Here is a 23,509-nt window from a genome sequence, read left to right on the forward strand (position 1 = left end):
GAATTGATTGTTGATAGTTGTATAGGCCTATACAATAGGCCTATTTGATTGTATAGGCCTATACAATAATACATCAGGCCAAGTAGATGCAGCTGGCCAGGATACCCAGTGAGGCATTTCCAACCTATTCGTTTACTCCTTGCTGATGTGGCCTTTTGAGAGAAGAGGTGATAACTGGATGACTAAGTGCCTAAATGTATTGCAGCTGTCCTTTGAGGGGGGTCCGAGAATTACTTAATGGTCCTTGGAATTTTTTTTTTTTTAAATTACACACTCAAAAATACCGTTGAATTGAAATGGGAGCATCCAGAATAATGACTACGCTCTGAACCAGGCTGTGAGCTGTATGTCCTTGTGAGTAAATGATGGTCCCATGCAAGGGCCTCTTACATAACCATTATTACCAGCGAATAGGTTGCACAAACTGGTCCTGCCATGCTGCCAAGTCTGGCAGAATATTTTTTTCCTTTTGGTTCTAGTACGTACTGGTTAATTTCAATAAAAATGAATTTTTGTTGAAGTCATAAAGGGCTATTATCCTATTTGAGGTTGTCTTAAAGGCTGCAACAGGTTCTTTGTCAACAGCGTGACAACCTTGTAATTGCTTAAATGAATATTAGACTTGTACATAAAAAAGAAGTCTTCTGAAGGAAGACACAGGTAAAAGGAAGAAAGCTGTGAAACATTTTTAAAGGTACATTCAATTCCTTGCCACACAGATGCACATACACCCTCATGCACGTATACACAAATACACCTTTAGGAAACTATATCCAAGTTAATGTTTATGGAGCCACTATCATGTTCAAGGCATCAGATTCCCTGTTACGAGAAATAAAGGAGTTTGCTGTCTTTTGGGAAGATACCACAGTAAGTCTTCACTTAATGTCAATAGGTTCTTAGAAACTACAACCCTGAGTGAAACAATGTATAATGAAACTAATTGATATAAATGAAAGTTAAGTTTCTATGGCATTTTTCTAGTCACAAAACATCACCAAACTTCTAAATAAAGACCCAAAACCTTTTTTTTTTTTTTTTGATGGAGTCTTATTCTGTTGCTCAGGGTGGAGTGCAGTGGCGCGATCTTGGCTCTTTGCAACCTCCGCCACCTGGGTTGAAGAGAGTCTCCTGCCTCAGCCTCCCGAGTAACTGGGACTACAGGCATGTACCACCACGCCTGACTAGTTTTTTTGTATTTTTAGTAGAGACAGGGTTTCATCATGTAAGCCAGGATGGTCTCGATCTCCTGACCTTGTGATCTGCCTGCCTTGGCCTCCCATCACACTTCTACTATTAAGCATTGAAATAAATGTGAACTATGTATATACTTAAGAAAGAATAACAAACATAAGATAATATTTACCCAATTTTTAATGAATCTGTGAGTGACAGTGGTTGTAGTAGTGGCAGGTTAAATCAAGGAATAAATGCAAAGTGAAAATTGTTAGGAGCCCCTCCGACCACCATGCAGTTCAAAAACAGTAACAAATATGGGGGTTTGCTAGGTGCTTTTATACTGCACAGTTTATTGTCAGGCATCTGTGTGTTTACTGTACACTCCACAGATTTTTATTTTACAGTGGTTTATATTTATTCATCCCTGTATTCTTTTTCAACCTGCTGAATTCCAATTCAGGGTCATAGGTGGCTGGAGCTTATTCCAGCAGCTTAGGGTACAAGGTGGGAAATGACCTTGGACGGACCCCATCCCATTACAAGGTGCACTCACACATAGCTGCCTTTATTTTGAGTGGAACAACTTAGACTCGCCAGTTCACCTGACATGCACAGCTTCGAAATGTGAGAGAAAACCAAAGTACCTAGAGAAAACCCATGCAGACATGGGGGAATGTGCCAGCTCCACACAGACAGTGGACCTGGCTAGGAATTGACTTTTTTTTTTCCTCTCATCAATACTATAACAAAACAATGTTGAATGAAGCAGCATTATTCGAGGACCTGCTGTACATGCACTCAAATTACATATCATTCATTAATCTATTCATTTACCAAATATTAATGAAGCACCTGCTATGACAAGGCACTGTGCTAGTGCTGGGAATATATGGCCAACAAAATCACATGTGGTCACTAGGGTCATAGAGTTCACAGTTTATCGATTTGTGATAGTCTCAAGCCAAATGAATATAAAGATAATTGTGTAACTATCGCTGAAATAAGTGCCCTGAAAGAATGGAACATGGCTCCATGAGTATGTAGATCAAAGGAAACAGTCTGAGATTGCAGTAGTGATCAGCGAATGAAAGAACTCTGAAGCTGAAATTGAAGGACCAGCATGAGAAGAAATATGATGAGTATCTTAAAGAAGATACTGCAAAAATATGATGTGATCAATGTGTAGGAAAAATGAAATTTGGGTTGGGGAAGTCAGAAAGACTTTGCTAGAAGGTGGTGGATGAGTCTCAAAGAATGAGTTAGGAGTTGCATAGGTTTGAGACCTTTAGGATCTCTGGTATATCACTTAATGACTACTACATTATTCTTCCTTTGTTCTGCAATTTAGTTTTTTTATCCAGTGCTTTACTTATTTATTCATAATCCCTGGAGTTCCAGGCATGTGATAGGCTATGTGATAGAAAGGCATTGGGAAAATAGACAAAGAATAAGAGCTCACATTCCGGAGAATAAGACCTGAAAACAATGTTCTGTATTTTTTATACCAAGTATTTTCCAATTGTTTATTACATATTTCTCTAATAGACCAAGTAGCTTTCCTTATTTCTCAAGTGACATTCTTCATTCTGTTTTCTAGGCAAGCAGTTTTACAAAGCAGAGCTGGACATTCTGAAGTGTTGCTAATTGTTGAGAGTTGTATTATGAGTAACTGATTACTAATCATAGGGAAAGTATTACATTTTAAGAAAATTTATTTTACAAAATGGAACTGATTCAAGGTCAACCCTACACAAATACCATGTTCAATCTAGATCTTGGATGCTTTGTGAGTAGGAGCAAAAAGGTGGAGTTTCAGAACACGTGAGGGAGAATTATACATAATCTGCAGTTCATGTTGTTAGTGCCAGCATCCACAGTGTGGGTGCGGCCATAGAAATGTGTGACGGGGTGTATGTCATCTGTCACACATACCTGGTTGAGAGTCATTGGTGTACTGTGGGCTCCTTGAGAGGATAGTCCATGACTTAAATTATTATTTTTCTCCCCACCTAGATTGCTACATTCATTTGTCCATATAGTCATTCTAATCACATTCATTGTTCAACACATTTTTTTGTGTGTGGTTTTCTCATCCCATTTCTATCTCTCTGGAATTAAAGAGCTTACGCATATTGAGTCAGGTGGGGAAATTGATCCAGATGCCCAATCAGAGACTTGTGCATTTTCAAATCTCTTCAGTAAGGAAGGAACTATGTGCAATAAAGGCAGAAATAATTTTATATATGTCAGGCTCCATCCTAGGTGCTGGGGACTCAACTGCGAGGGAAGCATAAAAAAACACTATTTGTCTTCATGGAAGCTACATTTTAGCTGGGGAGATAGAAAATAAGTAAGTGAAATGAATAAATGAAATGTAAAATGTGCTAGTGATAAATATTATAGACAAAATAAAGGAGGAAGGGAGGAGAGGGAAGAAGTAGAGACATGGTGGTATTAGTGCTGTTTGTGGTAATGGATGGCTCTTGAAGGCCTTGCTAAGATGATATTTGCATAAAGACATGGAAAAGATAAAGGTGCATAATAGTTGTTCACAAAACATTTTTTGGGCAAATATATATTGTCTCAGTGTGAGGTGATGTTTATCTGGTGGACCAAGAAGTGAAAGGAATTCAGAATATGATTTTTACCTATTTCCTAAGGTTGAATGTCAATATCATAGCATTGTAAAAAGCAGACTGGTCTTACCTGAGTATGGATAGTGGAAGGAATAGATGGAGGAAGGAATGGTCTGGCACAGGTTTAAGGAAGGAAATCATGGAAGTAAATCAGAGGTGTCCAAAGAGAATACTCACCTGAGTTCAGAGGCTACCTGGATCCCCATCTTCTCAGTGGAGTCAAAGTATATATCTCACTGACTTATTAGCCTACTCAGGTTATCATTTTCTTCCTTAGACCATACTTCTGCTTAGGAAAAATTGTATTACGCCTTCTTAGAATCAAATAGGAGTGTGCATTTTTTTTCACATCAAGCTCTCCATCATTAATTTCTCTTCATAAACTTTTCAGGCTGTTAACAAAATAAATTATAAGTAATTGCTGAGAATGGCTGATTTATCTGGGATTGTCACTGAAGTATAAAATGCAATTTAGAATCTCATGATTATTATTACATTTAATTCACTAAATATGTGACCTTCTAATTTAGAAATTTAAGATGCATATTAGGTAAATATTAAAATTGTGCTGTTTTAATTGTAATTATTTTTTTCCAGTTTCCTTTTAATTTGATTATATAATATTTTGTTTGATTGGTATTGGGGGCTGCGGTGGGGAAGTAATGGCCATTTCTCCTACTGTCTTCCATGAAGTCAGACATTAAAGAGACTTCTAAAACTGTAAAACAATGTGATTCTTCTTACTATTTTACTTTTGGAAAATATAGTTTAATTTTTAAGAATCCTCAAGCCAAAAAGTTTGAGAACTACTAGTTAGAGGTCAAGAATATGGACACTGAAGTTAGACTGACTGCCTGTTACTGAGCTTTAGGTGACCCATAGCAAGTTATGTACCTGCTCAGTGCCAGATACTCCACCTGTAAGATGGGAATGGTCTTCTTACCTATGTCATATGGCTATTTTGAGGTGTAATTGAAAGAAGGCATGCTGCATAGTAACTATTCAGTAGATATTTGGTGTTATAACTTGCCCAGCTCCATGTCTGTGAGATCAGAAAGCTGAGGCAATCAGATTAAATATCTTGGTTGAGGTCACACAAGAGTCAGTGTCAGGACTTGTCTTCTGATTCTCACTCCCCACATTGACTTTCCAGTACCTTTATCAGCCATTGGCTCCAAAGTTGCTCAGAGCCATAGAATCATTATTTAGTGATTGCTCTATGGAAACTAAAGGGGGGAAAAGATCTTTTCTATTCAATGTTTTTTGGGAACTTAAAATGATGATAGTACTTTGTATTAGTCTGTTTTCACGCTACTGATAAAGACATATCCAAGACTGGGTAATTTATAGAGAAAAAGAGGTTTAATGGATTCACAGTTCCACATGGCTGAGGAGGCCTCATAATCATGGTTGAAGGCAAAAGGCATGTCTTACATGGCAGCAGACAAGACAGAAATGACAGCCAAGTGAAAGGGGTTTCCCTTTATAAAACCGTCAGATTTTGTGAGACTTACTCACTACCATGAGAACAGTATGGGGGAAACTGCCTCCATGATTCAATTATCTTCCACTGGGTCCCTCCCACAATACGAGGGTATTATGGGAGCTAAAATTCAAGATGAGATTTGGGTGGTGACACAGCCAAACCGTATCATAGTTCTAGTTCATTATAACTGTATGACATTTACAGTTCTCTAACCACTTGCAATCTGATTATCTTTATCCCTGTAAGATAAGCAGAGCAGGTGATTTTGTCTCCATTTAATAGATGAGGAATTCTGGTACTCAGGGAAGGTTAAATGACTTGCCTAATATTTCATGACAGATCAGGCATGAAATACCAGGTCTTCTAACTCCTTTGTGTTGTATTATGCAGCTGTTCAGTATTGTAAATATTATCTAATCCAACCTCTTAATTTCACAGAGGAAAATGAGTCCCAGAGAGGTGAAGTGACTTTCCAAGGGCACAAAAGACCGGAATAAGTTGGAAAAGAAGCTAAAATAATAAATGTGGGGTGGGGATTATTTTATTTCTTTGTTAGAGATTTTAGTTTACCCTCGTTTAATGATAATAATTATGGTTTTTTTCTGATACTAGGTGTATAAACACTGCAGGGCTATAGTTTTAGTGGTTTAATTATCATGGTTTGGGTAATGTGTATTTTGCCTAATCAGCCAGGTTGTTTAATGGCCCTTGTTCTTGTGTTCTCTGTGTTTAAAACCCCAGCCTTATTGTGTTGTGGATCTTGTTGGAGGTGATTGGCTTTAACTTTCACCAGGGGATACACAGATTACTTCTCAGGACTGAGTTTCACTTCAGATATTTGCAAATTTCAGTTTTACACACTTTTCATGCTAGACTCGGTGGTCTGAGTATTTATTCTTTTTTTTTTTTTGAGAGAGGGAGGAGGAAAGGAATGATTGATATCAATATCAAATAATGGGAGTATTGTCTATTTTTGTAGGAAAGATGTGTAGTATAATGTCAAGAAGGCAATATTTTTGTCTACTTTTGGGCTTTATATTAAAACAGCTGCATATATCATGTTTGTAGTTCTTTGGTTAAAAGAAAAGGACAAAGTAGAACAAAAAACACTAAGTCTTTGTAGCATTATTGTTTTTTTCCATGCATTGCCACATGACATCAGTCTTGTCCAGGGTGGTCTAGGAGAAGGAGAAGGGATATGGAAATGATTGAATGACTGGGAGAATGAACTTTTGTTTTACTTATATTTCTCAAGACTTTAAGACTGTGTGTGAGAAAAGGGACTATTCACAATTTAACAAGACGTGTGAGTATCTCTTACAGGCTAGTAATTTGATGCCTCTTTGAACAGATGTACTCAATAGGTTGTTCATTTAGAGGTGAGTTTGAGACTTTATGGGGTAAGGATGAAGAAAGATCACCACTGATGGAACCTCTCAACCTCATCTCTATTGTCTAAGCTCTGGTCCCCAAATTTATATTCTCCCCTCAGCAAAACCAAAACTCTAGGCTCTTCACATCCACCCTCCTTAGAAGGCAGTCATCTTGGACTTGCCTTTCTGGGGACTCACAGAACACCCAAAGCAGTTTATTAAGTAATTGTTTCCAGCCACATATATTTTAACCCTACTTGAAGTACTGGGAAACACATGTTCTTCATCTCATTACATTTATAATAACAATTTAGTATCCCAAGACCCATTTTTTTAGCTTTCCCTATTTGATGGGGCCCTGACTACCTAAATGGTTGGCCCACCCTTAATCTGTCTCTGAGTCTGTGATATAGGATGGGTCTTCTATTTTAATATGCATGGAGTAGATAGACAGCATTTATTTCTTGAGTAAATGAATCAAGACACATACTATAAAACTTATATTTCATTGACTTGTAGTTGCTGGAAGACACAAGATGGTCTGTTTGAAACTTGATCCATTATGTTGAGAACTGGGAAAGATGTAGAATTGACACTTCTGAGGGATGATGGTCCTCTCCTCATCTTTAAACAAGATAACCACACAATGTTTTTTCTAAACTGTAGGAATTGTAACCATACCCTTTTGCAAGATACAAAGAACACTATCACAAATTATTTACCAATCTTTGAAATAACCTTTTTTAAATATTAAGGATAAGGTAATCATCTTCCCAATTTACAGAGTAATATTGCTAATAAACTCAAGAGCAGTTCCATGTACCAAAGATCACACATTGTGCTAAGTGTGAAAATCAGGAAGAAACTTAAATCTTGAGTTTCTTTGTCTTGTATTCTGTCTACTTCAGTTTCTTGCCTTGGTTTTGGAAATGCTTTAGTTCTTACTAATCAAGTAATTTTAGCATATACTCTTCACGTATCCTGTGTCTGAGAAAGTTTTGTTTTATGTAATTTCTCAAGCAGATTCTTTGTAGCAGAGGTGAATTATTTCCACATCATTCCATTGGCTGCTGTGACTGCTGAGTGGTGGAACACTCACAGGCAGGTCAGAATCATGAGCTGGCACTTGTTACTGACATCTTGGAAAATTACAACATTTCTTAAAACATCTACTCCTGAGTAGCCTCCTCTATAGTCAGTCTATTGGGTCCAGTGATTGAAAAGACCCTTGGCTTTCATGCCACTTGCATTTTCCTGGACTTTACTGGCAGAATAATTAGAGACAAGAAGCAGGGAGTTGTGAATTTGCTCAGGCTCATGAAAGAGGTGCCTTTCTTCCTTTAATGACTTCCAAAGGAGTTAGAGTAGGGGTCAGATAAACAACAAATTCTTTATTACTCCTCTGAATTATATCCATTTAAAAAGTGCCATTTCCTCCGTGAACCCTTTTTTCTTTCTTATTCCATCTTGAAATAAACATCATTGTTTTTGTAAAAACTATTCCTACTTACTGTAAAATTGAAACCAATCAAAAAGTACAGAGAAAAAGGCAAGAAGCATCCCCAAACCGACCACTCAGAGAAAACACGATAACATTTGGTGAACACCCTAACCCTACAAAGTCCATTTCTAAGCTCTTTTTGACATGCCTGTGTGCCAAAGATGATGTCATATTTGTATTTGTATTTGTATCTGGTTAATATTTGTGTTTTATCTCTCCCACAGAGTATAAACTCTGAGGATAGGCATGGTGTCACATATATTTTTGTACAGTGTCTAATAAGGCATTACATATTTGGTAGGCTTTCAAATGTATGCTTTAAAATAAAGAAGCCAAATGTATAAGTTCTTCTATAAGACCCTAATTTTGAATGGAATGTGCTTTCCTTGGAACAGATTGCAAAGGGGCGATAATGGTAGCAGAAGATTGGGGGAATTAGATAAAGTTACAAGGCACATCGACTTTTCTTTGCTTCTCCTGGGTGTTTCATGGTCATGCTGGGGTGCAGCCCATAGGTGCCCTGGTGATGAGCTCTGGTTTGCTGATGTATCCTCATCGGCTTAACTAGAGCTCTTCACAATGGGTATTGAAGGGTGGTGATCAGGATTCAGGGTTTGATTGCTGAACTTTTGCTGCATTTAGGTTCCAGTGATTTTTTAGTAATGTGTGTCTTGGTAAAAGGACAGGGTATTAACTCAAATGTCATGTTTAAAGGGTAGGCAGACTGTCCGTGAGGTTCCAATTGTGTAGTTGCCAACAAAGTTTGAATTACAACATTAACAAGTCATTTGCGATCTCTTAATCAAAAGTGAAGTGTTAGAACAAAGCTGCATCCCAGCAGATGGCCCAGGATTTCATCCTTTTCAGTCTGGGCACATTTATCCATGGGGTGCCCTTTGGTCGAGCAGGAGGGCCTGCCATTGTCTTTAATATTCTAGACCCAGGAGACATTTAGATACTTTCTAAATAAATTTCTTAGCACTGTGCTTGGAGGAGAAACTTTTGTATATGAACCTCTATCAGGCAGTGCACCAGTCTGGTCGTTTATCTGCTGGGCACTTATTACACAGAAAAAGAGTTTAAACAGACATAGATTTCATCATCTAAAATAGATTGACTTAACTTGGTCTGTTCTGATTGCCTGAGAGACCCTCCTTTTCCATCTTTTATTTTTTCCTAGTGAAATCATACCCATTCTCTCTCTAATCTCCCCCAAACAGGATGCAATCTCTCTTTCTCTCTTTTTAAAATGTCTATTCATTAATAGTTCATAGAGGTAATATTGCACAATGAAAATATGGGTAATTGAGTTGTTTATTAAATAGATTAATAATTTAAAAATGTTTACAATAGGCATTTTAACTAATCTCTTTCACTCCACATCAGCAATCCTTGTCTCAGAACTTTGGTTGTTGCCAGAGTAAATCTGTTGGAACATTTTAAATATAATTTAATTCTATTGATTTTTAGAATTTAACTTTTAATTTAATTAATTAATTAATTAATTTTTGAAACAGGGATCTCACTGTGTTGCCCAGGATGAAATGCAGTGGCATGAATATGGCTCATTGCAGCCTCAACCTCCCAGGCTCAAGCGATTCTCCCAATTCAGCCTCTCGAGTAGCTGGGACAACAGGGTGCATCACCATGCCGAGCTATTTTTTTTGTATTTTTTGTAGTGATGGGGTTTTACCATGTTGCCTAGACTAGTCTCGGACTGCTGAGCTCAAGCGATCTGCCAACCTTGGCCTCCCAAAATGCTGCGATTACAGGAGTGAGCCACCATACCCAGTCTAACTTTTTAAAATAATGATTTCAGACATAAAAAGTTTTAAAAGTAGTGCAAAGAATTCCCATTATCCTGTCACCAGGCTCCCCAAATGTTAATATTTTCCCATATATGCTTGATCAGTATCTATCTATATACAGTTTCAAACTACTTGTTTGAAAGTAGGTTGCAGGCATAATTCCTTCAGGACAACTGTAGACAAAGACATATACCCTTACACTTAAAGTCATTGTGTTAAGGCTTTTGGTATGTGTTCAACACCAATGGAAATATCACTAACACTATTAGCAGTTAACATTCATAAAGTATGTTGGGCCAGGTATGAGCTTTATATACTTTATCAGTCAGAGTTCCTGATGGTAGATGTTAAACACACCTATAAAATACTTTTGTGGCTGCACCTAGTTGTGTTGGATTGAGTAACCGAAATTATAGGCTAGTCAGGTTCACACATACAATTGACCATTGCCTATTATTCCAAGTTATCACTCATAACCCTGTGACAGAGGTGTTATTGTCCCATTTTATAACTGAAGAAGCTGAGGCGAAGTAACTTGGCCATGGTCAGATTAATTAGTAAGTGGCAGAAGTATAATTTGAGCCCACACAGTGCGGCTGTGGAGCCTTTCTTCTAAACCACTCTACTGGACTGTCTCCTTAAGAACTAAATAACTGGCAATCAGCTTATTTGCAACATCTAAAAGAACTCAGGTGTATAAAGTAAAGAGCTGATGAATGAATTCAACTCCATTAGATAATAAAGTTTACTATATTGTAGGAATGGTGCCAGGCTATTAGAATATGACACGAATCTTCCTCTCAGGAAACCCATCTGAGTAGAAGCAGGTAGTGAAGCAGGAAGATGGATATGTGTATCTACCCTAGGTGAGGCAGAAGGAACGCTGATTTGAGGAAAGCAGTGCTCTGAGGTTTAGAAAAATTGGGTTCTGGTCCTGGCTTTGCTACTAGGGTAGTGTTCTGTCTTGACCTGCTCAGCGAATGTTACTTTAGGCAACAGCTCTTCTCTGAACTTCAGTTTCTTTTTCTGCAAAATAGGAGGCAATAAATAAGTTGAGGTTGTTATGTCAAGAGGCTTGAATTCACCTTTATCTTGAAATGTGGGCAGGCACTGGGCTAAACACTTAATATGTATTGAGTCCTTGAAACAATTTTTTTTTTTTTTTTTTTTTTGACACGGAGTCTTGCTCTGTCGCCCAGGCTGGAGCTCAGTGGCACGATCTCGACTCACTGCAAGCTCCGCCTCCAGGGTTCATGCCATTCTCCTGCCTCAGCCTCCCGAGTAGCTGGGACTACAGGTGCCCGCCACCACGCCTGGCTAATTTTTTTGTATTTTTAGTAGAGACGGGGTTTCACCGTGTTGGCCAGGATGGTCTTGATCTCCTGACCTCATGATCCGCCCATCTCGGCCTCCCAAAGTCCTTGAAACAATTCTTACCAGGTTATCATTATTCCTATTTTTCAGTTGAGCAAACTGAGCTAAGAGAATTTATTTAATGACTTGCTCATGGTCACCAGCTAGGAAGTGAGAAAGTCAAGACTTGAATTTAGATCATGTTGCTCTTGAGTCCAGATTCTTAATATGTGTGTTATACTTCTCTGAAAGACATCAGGAATGTCTTAGTGAAATTTGAATATGTGACCTGCTCCTTTACAAAACCAGTGCTTTAATCCCTGAGCTAAGAAACCTTTAAAATATTTATACAAAAGTATCTAGTACAAATATGTGTTTTATATTACATTCTTTTATTTGTTCCCGCTATAAAGATAAGCTATATTACATGTATGTCTGTGTGATTAATGTTAAGTCCATATTTTATTATTTTTCTTCCTGTTTAGAACATTGTTTGGATGCTTAATTAGCAGTAAATGCCTATCAGAAAATGAATAAAAACCTGGATTTTGTCCAGTGTTTTAGATTTGACATCAGATTTTGAAGCAGGGTTCCCAGGTACATTGCGTTGGATTCAATTTAAAAAAGAAGAGTTGGTTCAAGTATTATCATAGGTGCAGAAAGTCTGAGATTAGGAGGGTTGGAGATAAACTGGGACTTGCACCTCACCACCACCTTGGCCCCTGGCTCAAGAGGAAATGGAAGGCAGCTGAGATGACCATGTGGGTCATAGCCCGTTAGACCCCCTTAGGCATACTGAAAAATTAATGAGATAATCTTTTGCTGTCCAGCTGTAGGATTCATTCATACAAAACTTGAGTTTGAGATCAAAGCAGATGGAATGTACGTGTGCATTTGTGCAAGGAATACTGGAGTGATTAGTTAACACTAAAACTGTCAAAACTGGAAGGAAAGAATTGCTGTTTGTAACATCCACTGAACTAAGGGTAAAAGTGTTCCTTACCCACTGGAAATACAGGATCTTCTGGGAGTGACTACTCTGTGAAGATCAGTTTGGATTCTGATTGATTTATTATACAGATAAGGACACTGAAGTCCAGAGAGCAGTGCTTTGCCTGAGGTTGCACGCAGGCACAGGCAGAGACCGGGCAAGAAGATTATGTTCCCTGAGTGTCTTTAGTTTTGAAGGAGACAATATATGTGATTTTGGGAAAGCCCCACAGTTGCTGCAGCTTCAGCTTCTCCATCTGTAGGTTTAGAAGATAGGACTAGATCAGAAATGGCATATATATGGCACTGTTGCTGCCACTGTCACCTCCAGGACCCATGCCAGATACCACAAGTTGCTTATGATCAATATGTGATAACAGCATGTTGAGTACTTAGGGCATACTAGATATTCCAATAAGCACTTCCCATATACTATTTCACTAAATTCTCACAACCAACCTATCAGGTAGATTTTATCAGCCTTATTTCACAAACAAGAGAACTTAGATATATTTAGAAACTTGCTTAAGTTTGCACTATCAGCAAGCAGTGAAGCAGGACTTTGATCCTAGGAAATCTAACCCCAGAGCCCATATTCCTAAGAGCTACACTGTACTGCTAGGACAGCATATGAGCTTCTGCTGCTCTCTCCTTACACCCAAAACTTAGGCATGTACTTTATTCCAGTAAACTCCAAATGGTATCAAAACCCTCCTCATGTCACTCCAGGTATCCACTACCAATCGATCATATCAGAATGGGCATGTGAGGTAAACCTTTTTATTATCCCTTGATGAGATTATTTCCAAAGACCCTTCCAACTCTAAGATTCTACTGTGTGGTTTTAAGGATTGAAGCAAGGTATTAGCTAATAATATTTACAAAAACTGGAATACAGGGTATTTTGGCTGGCTGAGCTGATGACATGGATGTTGTTACTTCTTGGGCTGATCTTGAATTCATGGTTAGTGTGACAAGGGCTGAAATGGGTGAAATTGCTCATTAGGGACTGTGAGGTAGCTGAGGTAGAACTGCTCTAAAGGTACAGATGACAAAGAATGTCACATAGGAGGAGGAAAAAAACCCAGAGAAAACCCTGAGAGCTTCCTAAGACAACATCTTTAGCAAAACATTGCCATGTCTGTGATGGACACCTTCTACAGGGACTCCTTCAAGAGATTTTCAGAGTATAAACTCTAAATCCACACTACTTGATTCTGCTATTGATTAGGTGATGACCTTGAGGCAGTTATTAAACTCCTCTCTGTCCCAGTTTTTTCACCTATAAAAATGGGATAACCACGGTACCTACTTCATAGGTTGTTGTATGGATTTTTAAAAATTTTTTTGATTTTTTTTTTCTAGAGATGGTGGTCTCACTGTGTTGCCCAGGGTGGACTCAGAATTCCTGAACTTGAACTCTTGGCTTCAAGTGATTCTCCTGCTGTGGCCTCCCAAAGTGCTGGGATTATAGGTGTGAGCTACCACCCTGGGCCTGTTATATGGATTAAATGAGTTAATATATGCAAATCACTTAAAAATGGCACCTGGCATATAATTAGCACCATATAAATAATGATCCATTCATTGCATTATACATTTTTTAGAGGCTTCTACTCTAATATAATGAGAAAGAACTCTAAATTGTGGGCTATTTCTGTAACTAATGAAACACATGATCAAAGTTAAGTCTAATTACCTTGTTTGTCAAGCTGAGTTTTGTTATGTTGTTTTACATATGGAACTGGGATGATGGGCTCACAGGTGGGGGATAGTTTGCAGTTTAGCAAGCTTGGCCTACTCAAGCTTTGATTACTCTGATACACACCAGCCAGTATTTTCTTTGGAAACCCAGCCCCATTTCCATCTGCATAGTTTGATTTTGAGGGATGCCCATAGATTTAGCTTGTATGCCTGCTCAGATTGCACTTTTGAACCCTGCTTTCAAAAGGATTTTGAGGTCATATTTGGGCTCAGTGAGGAACAATACCATATACAATCAGTAATGTCTGCTATTAGCATAGGAAAGGGGAAGCTGCACTCTTGCGAACAGGGCTGGCTACATAATTTGTGAGTCCCAGTGCAAAATGAAAATATGGGCCCTCTTGTTCAAAAGCAGGAAAAAGTGCCATGAAAAGGACTAAAGTATCAAGCTTTTTTCTTTCTTCCATGGTCTCTTTCTCTTGACTTATCATGGTCTTTTTACTTACTATTTAGTATTGTTAATAAATAAAAATTTAAATTTAAATTATTAGCATGCATTTTACTATTCATCTTATATAGTTTAATACCAGGTTTTTAAATTATTATTATACTTTTTCTGGGGTACATGTGCACAGTGTGCAGGTTTGTTACATATGTATACATGTGCCATGTTGGTTTGCTGCACCCATCAACTCATCATTTACATTAGGTATTTCTTCTAATGCTATCCCTCCCCCAGCCCCCAACCCCATGACAGGCCCTGGTGTGTGATGTTCCCCTCCCTATGTCTATGTGTTCTCATTGTTCAACTCCCACTTATGAGTGAGAACATGTGGTGTTTGGTTTTCTGTCCTTTGATAGTTTGCTGAGAATGATGGTTTCCAGCTTCATCCATGTCCCTGCAAAGGATGTGAACTCATCCTTTTTGATGGCTGCATAGTATTCCATGGTGTATATGTGCCATATTTTCTTTATTCAGTCTATTATTGATGGACATTTGGGTTGGTTCCAAGTCTTTGCTATTGTGAATAGTGCGGCAATAAACGTATGTGTGTATGTCTTTATAGTAGCATGATTTATAATCCTTTGGGTATATACCTAGTCATGGGATTGCTGGGTCAAATGGTATTTCTAGTTCTAGATCCTTGAGGAATCGCCACACTGTCTTCCACAATGGTTGAACTAATTTACACTCCCACCAACAGTGTAAAAGTGTTCCTATTTCTCTACATCCTCTACAGCATCTGTTGTTTCCTGACTTTTTAATGATCTCCATTCTAACTGGTGTGAGATGGCATCTCATTGTGGTTTTGATTTGCATTTCTCTAATGACCAGTGATGATAAGCATCTTTTCATATGTCTGTTGGCTGCATAAATGTCTTCTTTTAAGAAGTGTCTGATCATATCCTTTGCCCACTTTTTGATGGTGTTGTTTTTTTTTCTTGTAAATTTGTTTAAGTTCTTTGTAGATTCTGGGTATTAGTGCTTTGTCAGATGAATAGATTGCAAAAATTTTCTCCCATTCTGTAGGTTGCCTGTTCACTCTGATGACAGTTTCTTTTGCCGTGCAGAAGCTCTTTAGTTTAATTAGATCCCATTTGTCTATTTTGGCTTTTGTTGCCATTGCTTTTGGTGTTGTATTCGTGAAGTCTTTGCCCATGCCTATGTCCTGAATGGTATGGCCTAGGTTTTCTTCTAGGGTTTTTATGGTTTTAGGTCTTACATTTAAGTTTTTAATCCATCTTGAGTTAATTTTCGTATAAGGTGTAAGGAAGGGATCCAGTTTCAGCTTTCTACATATGGCTAGCCAGTTTTCCCAGCACCATTTATTAAATAGGGAATCCTTTCCCCATTTCTTGTTTTTGTCAGGTTTGTCAAAGATCAGATGGTTGTAGATNGTTCTCCTTGAAGAGACCCTTCACATCCCTTGTAAGTTGTATTCTTAGGTATTTTATTCTTTTTGTAGCAATTGTGAATGGGAGTTCACTCATTATTTCGCTGTCTGTTTGTCTATTATTGGTGTATAGGAATGCTTATGAGTTTTGCACCTTGATTTTGTATCCTGAGACTTTGCTGAAGTTGCTTATCAGCCTAAGGAGATTTTGGGCTGAGATTATAAGCTTTTCTAAATATACAATCATGTCATCTGCACACAGAGACAATTTGACTTCCTGTATTTCTATTTGAATGCCCCTTATTTCTTTCTCTTGCCTGATTGCCCTGGCCAGAACTTCCAATACTATGTTGAATAGGAGTGGTGAGAGAGGGCATCCTTGTCTTGTGCTGGTTTTCAAAGGGAAAGTTTCCAGGTTTTGCCCATTCAGTATGATATTGGCTGTGGGTTTGTCATAAATAGCTCTTATTATTTTGAGATATGTTCAATCAATACCTAGTCTGTTGAGAGTTCTTAACATGAAGGAGGTATTGAATTTTATCGAAGGCCTTTTCTGCATCTATTGAGATAATCATGTGATTTTTGTCGTTGGTTCTGTTTATGCGATGAATTATGTTTATCAATTTGTGTATGTCGAACCAGTCTTGCATCACAGGGATGAAGCTGACTTGATCGTGCTGGATAAGCTTTTTGATGTGCTGCTGGATTCGTTTTGCCAGTATTTTATTGAAGATTTTCACATTGATGTTCATCAGGGATATAAAATTCTCTTTTTTTGTTGTGTCTTTGCCAGGCTTTGGTGTCAAGATGATGCTGGCCTCATAAAATCAGTTGGGGAGGATTCCCTCTTTTTCTGTTCATTGGAATACTTTCAGAAAGGAATGGTATCTGCTCCTCTTTGTACCTCTGGTAGAATTTGTCTGTGAATCCATCTGGTCCTGGACTTTTTCTGGTTGGTAGGATGTTAATTATTGCCTCAATTTCAGGCAGTTGGTCTATTCAGATATTTAAGTTCTTCCTGGTTTAGTCTTGGGAGGGTGTCTGTGTCCAGGAATTTATCAATTTCTTCTAGATTTTCTGATTTATTTGCCTAGAGGTGTTTATTCTATTCTCTGGTGGTAGTTTGTATTTCCGTGGGATCGGTGGTGATATCCTGTTTATCATTTTTTATTGTGTCTATTTGATTCTTCTCTCTTTTCTTCTTTGTTAGTCTTGCTAGTGGTTTGTCTATTTTGTTGATCTTTTCAAAAAACCAACTCCTGTATTCATTGATTTTTTGAAGGGTGTTTTTTCTGTGTGTGTCTCTATGTCCTTTAGTCTTGCTCTGAGCTTAGTTATTTCTTGTCTTCTGCTAGCTTTTGAATTTGTTTGCTCTTGCTTCTCTAGTTCTTTTAATTGTGATGTTAGGGTATCGGTTTTAGATCTTTCCTGCTTTCTCTTGTGGGCATTTAGTGCCATACATTTCCGTCTACACACTGCTTTAAATGTATCCCAGAGATTCTGGTATATTGTATCTTTGTTCTCATTGGTTTCAAAGAACATCTTTATTTTTACCTTCATTTTGTTATGTATCCAGTAGTCATTCAGGAGCAGGTTGTTCAGTTTCCATATAGTTGTGCAGTTTTGAGCGAATTTCTTAATCTAGAGTTCTAATTTGATTGCACTGTGGTCTAAGAGACTGTTTGTTGTGATTTCTGTTCCTTTACATTTCCTGAGGAGTATTTTACTTCCAATTATGTGGTCAATTTTAAAGTGCAATGTGGTGCTGAGAAGAATGTATATTCTGTTGATTTGGGGTGGAGAGTTTTGTAGATATCTATTAGGTCCGCATGGTCCAGAGCTGAGTTCAAGTCCTGGATATCCTTGTTAATTTTCTGTTTCGTTGATCTGTCTAATATTGATAGTGGGTTGTTACAGTCTCCCATTATTATTGTGTAGGAGTCTAAGTCTCTTTTTAGGTCTCTAAGACCTTGCTTTATGAATCTGGGTGCTCCTGTATTGGGTGCATATATATTTAGGATAGTTAGCTCTTCTTGTTGAATTGATCCCTTTACCATTATGTAATGGCCTTCTTTATCTCTTTTGATCTTTGTTGGTTTAAAGTCTGTTTTATCAGAGACTAGTATTCCAACCCCTACTTTTTGTTTTTGCTTTCCATTTGCTTGGTAAATCTTCCTCCATCCCTTTATTTTGAGCCTATGTGTGTCTTTGCATGTGAGATAGGTTTCCTGAATACTGCACACTAATGGGTGTTGACTCTTGATCCAATTTGCCAGTCTCTGTCTTTCATTTGAGGCATTTAGCCCATTTACATTTAAGGTTAATATTGTTATGTGTGAATTTGATCCTGTCATTATGAAGTTCTGTGGTTATTTTGCCCATTAGTTGATGCATTTTCTTCATAGTGTCGATGGTCTTTACAATTTGGCATGTTTTTGCAGTGGCTGATACTGGTTATTCCTTTCCATGTGTAATGCTTCCTTCAGGACCTCTTGTAAGGCAGGCCTGGTGGTGACAGAATATCTCAGCATTTGCTTGTCTGTAAAGGATTTTATTTCTCCTTCACTTACGAAGCTTAGTTTGGTTGGATAGGTAATTCTGGGTTGAAAATTCTTTTCTTTAATAATGTTGAATATTGGCCTCCACTCTCTTCTGGCTTATAGGGTTTCTGCAGAGAGATCTGCTGTTAGTCTGATAGGCTGCCCTTTGAGGGTAACCCAGCCTTTCTCTCTGGCTGCCCTTAATATTTTTTCCTTCATTTCAATCTTGGTGAATCTGATGATTATGTGTCTTTGGGTTGCTCTTCTCGAGGAATATCTTTGTGGTGTTCTCTGTATTTCCTGAATTTGAATGTTGGCCTCCTTTGCTGGTTGGGGAAGTTCTCCTGAATAATATCCTGAAGAGTGTTTTCTACCTTGGTTCCATTTTTCCCATCACTTTCAGGTACACCAATCAAACGTAGATTTGGTCTTTTTACATTGTCCCATATTTCTTGGAGACTTTATTCCTTTCTCTTCACTCTATTTTTTTATAATATTGTCTTCTCACTTTATTTCATCAATTTGACCTTCAATCACTGATATCCTTTGTTCTGCTTGATCAAATCAGCTATTAAAGCTTGTGTATGCTTCATGAATTTCTTGTACTGTGTTTTTCGGCTCCATCAGGTCATTTATTTTCTTCTCCACACTGATTATTCTGGTTAGCCATTCCTCTAACCTTTTTTCAAGGTTTTTGACTTTTTTTGCGATGGGTTAGAACATGCTCCTTTAGCTTGGAGAAGTTTGTTGTTATCCACCTTCTGAAGCCTACTTCTGTCAGCTTGTCAAACTCATTCTCCATCCAGTTTTGTTCCCTTGCTGGTGAGGAGTTGTGATCCTTAGGAGAAGAAGGGGTGTTTTGGTTTTTGGAATTTTCAGCCTTTCTGCTCTGGTTTCTCCCCATCTTTCTGGTTTTATCTACTTTTGGTCTTTGATATTGGTGACCTACGGATGGGGTTTTGGTGTGGATGTCCTGTTTGTTGATGTTGATGCTATTCCTTTCTGTTTGTTAGTTTTCCTTCTAACAGTCAGGCTGCTTAGCTGCAGGTCTGATGGAGTTTGCTGGAGGTCTGCTCCAGACCCTGTTTTCCTGGCTATCACCAGTGGAGGCTGCAGAACAGCAAATATTGCTGCCTGATCCTTACTCTGGAAACTTCGTCCCAGAGGGGCACCTGCCAGATGCCAAGCATGTTCTCCTGTATGAGGTGTCTGTTGGCCCTTACTGGGAGGTGTCTCCCAGTCAGGCTACACAGCGGTCAGGGACCCACTTGAGGAGGCAGTCTGTCCATTATCAGAGCTCCAACACTGCTGGGAGAACCACTGCTTTTTTCAGAGCTGCCAGGCAGGGATGTTTAAGTCTGCAGAAGCTATGCCCACAGCTGCTCCTTCCCCCAGGTGCTCTGTCCCAGGGAGATGAGGGTTTTTTCTATAAGTCCCTGACCGAGCCTGCTGCCTTTTGTTCAGATATGCCCTGCCCACAGAGATGGAATCTAGAGAGGCAGTCGGCCTTGCTGAGCTGTGGTGGGCTCCACCCAGTTCGAGCTTCCTGGCAGCTTTGTTTACACTGTGAGCATAAAAATGCCTACTCAAGCCTCAGCAATGGTGGATGCCCCTCCGCCTGCCAAGCTCCAGCGTCCCAGGTCGTCTCAGACTCCTGCGCTAGCAGTGAGAATTTCAAGCCAATGGATCTTAGCTTGCTGGGCTCCGTGGCCGTGGGACCTGCTGAGCCAGGCACTGGAGGGAATCTCCTGGTCTGCTGGTTGTGAAGACCATGGGAAAGGCACAGTATTTGGGCAGGAGTGTACTGTTCCTCCTGTTATAGTCTCTCATGGCTTCTCTTGGCTAGGAAAGGGAAATCCCCCAACCCCTGGTGCTTCGGGTGAGGCAACGCCCCACCCTGCTTTGGCTCGCCCTCTGTGGACTGCACCCACTGTCCAAACAGTCTTAGTGAGATGAACCAGGTTCCTCAGTTGGAAATGCAGAAATCACTTGTCTTCTGTGTTGATCTCACTGGGAACTGCAGACCGGAGCTATTCCTATTCAGCCATCGTGGAAGCGCCTCCTAATGCCAGTTTTAAATGCAAGTAAAAAAGCAATTAACTTGTATGTAGAATCACCAAAATTACTCAACTTGTTTTTCATAGCTTACATATATATACAAATATATATGTATTGTTCTTACCAGAACAGTGAAAATGCTACACAAAACTAAATCAACTTACTATTTTTCTTCTTAATATGCACACAGTCTCCCAACGTCTCTGCCTTAAGGTTACTGATGAGTAAGAAAGGACTGAAAGAAAAATCAATATGAGTTGCCCTATCTTTCCCTTTTCTTCTGTGTCATCGTTTTCAGCATGAGTGGTTAGTTAATAAAGTAGCATAATTAAGAAAGGATATGATGGGTTTCATTGGTTGTTCGTGTTTCTTAGAATGGTGTGTTTCTTAGAAAGAATGACTTCATTCTGTGATTGAAACCATTTCTGGTTCAAAGGGACATTGTGGCTTCTTGGGGTGCTGTCCTCTTACTCCATTTGCTGATGAAGAGTCAAACTTTGTATAATATTTTAAGAAATTGATTTTGAGCCAAATGTGAGTGACCATGCCTGTGACACAGCCCTCAGAAGGTCCTGAGAACATGTGCCCAAGGTGGTCAGGGTACAGCTTGGTTTTATATATTTTAGGGAGGCACGAGACATCAATCAAATACATTTAAGAAATACATTGGTTGGGTTCTGAGAGGTGGGACAACTCAAAGTGGGAGCTCCCAGACTGTCAGTAAATTTAAACACTTTCTGGTTCACAATTGGTTGAGTTTATCTGATGACCTGGGATCAATGGAAAGGAATGTTCAGGTTAAGATAAAGGATTGTGGAGACTAAATTTTATTGTACAGCAGAATCTCTCAAATAGCAGACTTCAGAGAGAGCAGGTTGTATGTTTCTTATCAGACCTAAAAGGGCATCTGGCTCTTAGTTGATTATCTCTTGGATCTGAAAAGAAAGGAAGGAAAACAAAAGGGAAAGGGGATTCTCTGTAGAATGTGGATTTTTCCCACAAGAGACTTTCAGGGCAATTTCAAGATATGACAAGAAAATATATTTTGAGGTTATATATTTTTCCTTATCTCATAATGGTATTCCAGAGTCAGATTGAAAAGTAAGTTATGATATATAGGGTCAAATAAAACCCATCTGATCAGAATTTGTGTAGGACATGATCCCCTAGACCCCTTATGTAGGAATTTGGGCAAGATAAAAATTCAGAGCTTAGTTCTCAAGTTATATTCATAACACACTCACCTTGTACTCCCTTTAAATCTCAGTAAACTCCCACACATGTGCTCATGGGGCATTATGAATGCTGTATGCAAATAGGCAGCAAGAAATGGAAGAGGACACATAGATTGCATGTTACCTGTATCTCCTCTGCTCATGAACATTCTCCATTGTCCCAGCAGACTTCACTTAAAAAATATAAGTTCAGTGATAAAATTATTAATAATTTCAAGACCATGATAGCTGAGTATTTAACCAAGTGTGGGACTCTTCTGAGCACAGGGCCCTAAGTGATTGCACAAGTCACACATGCCCGCGAAGTGGGACCTTCTTGCATTTGCTGTTGTATTTCATCTTCCCCTTGCAGGGCCCTAAGACTCTACATGGATCACTGCCCCTATGAATTTCTGTAGAGCTCACCATTGTTTGCCTGTTACATGCCATAAACTGCCTTCTGTGACTAGTTATCTCATCCCATGTGTTCTTTCTCTCTACAACATTATAAGTTCCTTGAGGATAGTGTCATAATAATGGCTCCATTTATCATGCAAGTTTGGCCTTGCTGAGGCCTTGCTGTGGGCTTGCTGATTCTATCAACTTCCTTGGTATTTAAATATATTATTTGTAGCTATTATTGTTATTATTATTATTATTCTCATAAAAGGGTTCAGGCCCTTTAGTCAGATTGTCAGTGCTCAAATTGTGATCTTAGTTGTGACCTGGGGCAAGACACTTAATCATTTTAAGTGTCGATTTTTTGTTGTATTTTGTTATAAGAATTAAGTGCTATAAGTTCTCTAAAATTTAGCGTGCCTGTCACATGATAAATAAATATTACCTATTCATGTTATTATTATTTCTTCTTCTTCTTCTTCTTATTTGTTTTAGTCCCAAGAGTACTATGATCCCTATTTTCAGGATGTGGCATCTGAGATGTTGAGAAGAAACACAGCCAGCAGGTGGAAGGCCTTCTCATCTCTAGAACCATGCTGCTCAATACGTAGGCATCGGCAATATGCAGGTATTGAACATTTGACATGTGGCAAGTTTGAATTGAGATGTGCTGGAAGTACAAAATACACACTGAATTTTGAAGACTTAGTATGAAATAAAGAATGTAAAAAACCCCACAAACACTTTTCTATTGATTACATATTGAAATAATGTTTTGCACATATTGGATTAAAGTACATTATTAAAATTAATGTCATTGATTTTTACTTTTAAAATGTGACTCAAATTTAAAATGTAAGTTTTAAAACTTTGATAATGTGGCTCACATTATATTTCCATTAGACAGATTGCTCTTTCTGGAGGCTGTGATTGTGGGGCTCAGGACTGGGGTGAAGCCATCTTTAAGAAGACATTCCACTGAGCAAGCTAATAAAGCTCTTTGAATTCCTTGCTCATCATAATCTTTAAGATTTAATTTTAATGACCACAGGAGGGAACTTTGGATTTCACTTATCAATGTAAGAAAATGTTTTAAGCTGGTGATTGGTTTGCATCTCAGATGAACCTAATTCTCCTTGACAGGAAGCTGAGAGGCTTTCTATTCCTCCATGTGGTACCGATGGCCTAGGGAAGAACACGAGTTTTAGAATGGAAGATTTGAACCTCAGCTTCCTCTTCTAGCTGTGTGACTTTAGGCAAAATATTTGCTTTTTGGAGTCTTAGTTTCTTTATCTGAATAAAGGGACACTAATATCTACAGAGCTGAATATCTTTGCCTTCTGGTGACAGTCTTTATCCTCTCTACCTTGTTC

The 23,509-nt window shown here is 38.6% G+C and overlaps 1 long non-coding RNA gene across 2 annotated transcripts in view; it reads left to right on the forward strand.

The window, feature by feature from the left end:
• Positions 1 to 22,805, forward strand: part of LOC108528743 (uncharacterized) — a 243,134-nt gene extending 220,329 nt beyond the window's left edge. For both annotated transcript variants that reach the window (XR_001885283.1, XR_001885284.1), the window contains exon 3: positions 22,632 to 22,805. This is a non-coding gene — a long non-coding RNA (uncharacterized LOC108528743). The remainder of the gene's footprint in view (positions 1 to 22,631) is intronic.
• Positions 22,806 to 23,509: the final 704 nt, after the last annotated feature.

Source organism: Rhinopithecus bieti, unplaced genomic scaffold (assembly GCF_001698545.2).
Source record: "Rhinopithecus bieti isolate Rb0 unplaced genomic scaffold, ASM169854v2 scaffold_5101, whole genome shotgun sequence".
NCBI classification, from domain to species: domain Eukaryota; kingdom Metazoa; phylum Chordata; class Mammalia; order Primates; family Cercopithecidae; genus Rhinopithecus; species Rhinopithecus bieti.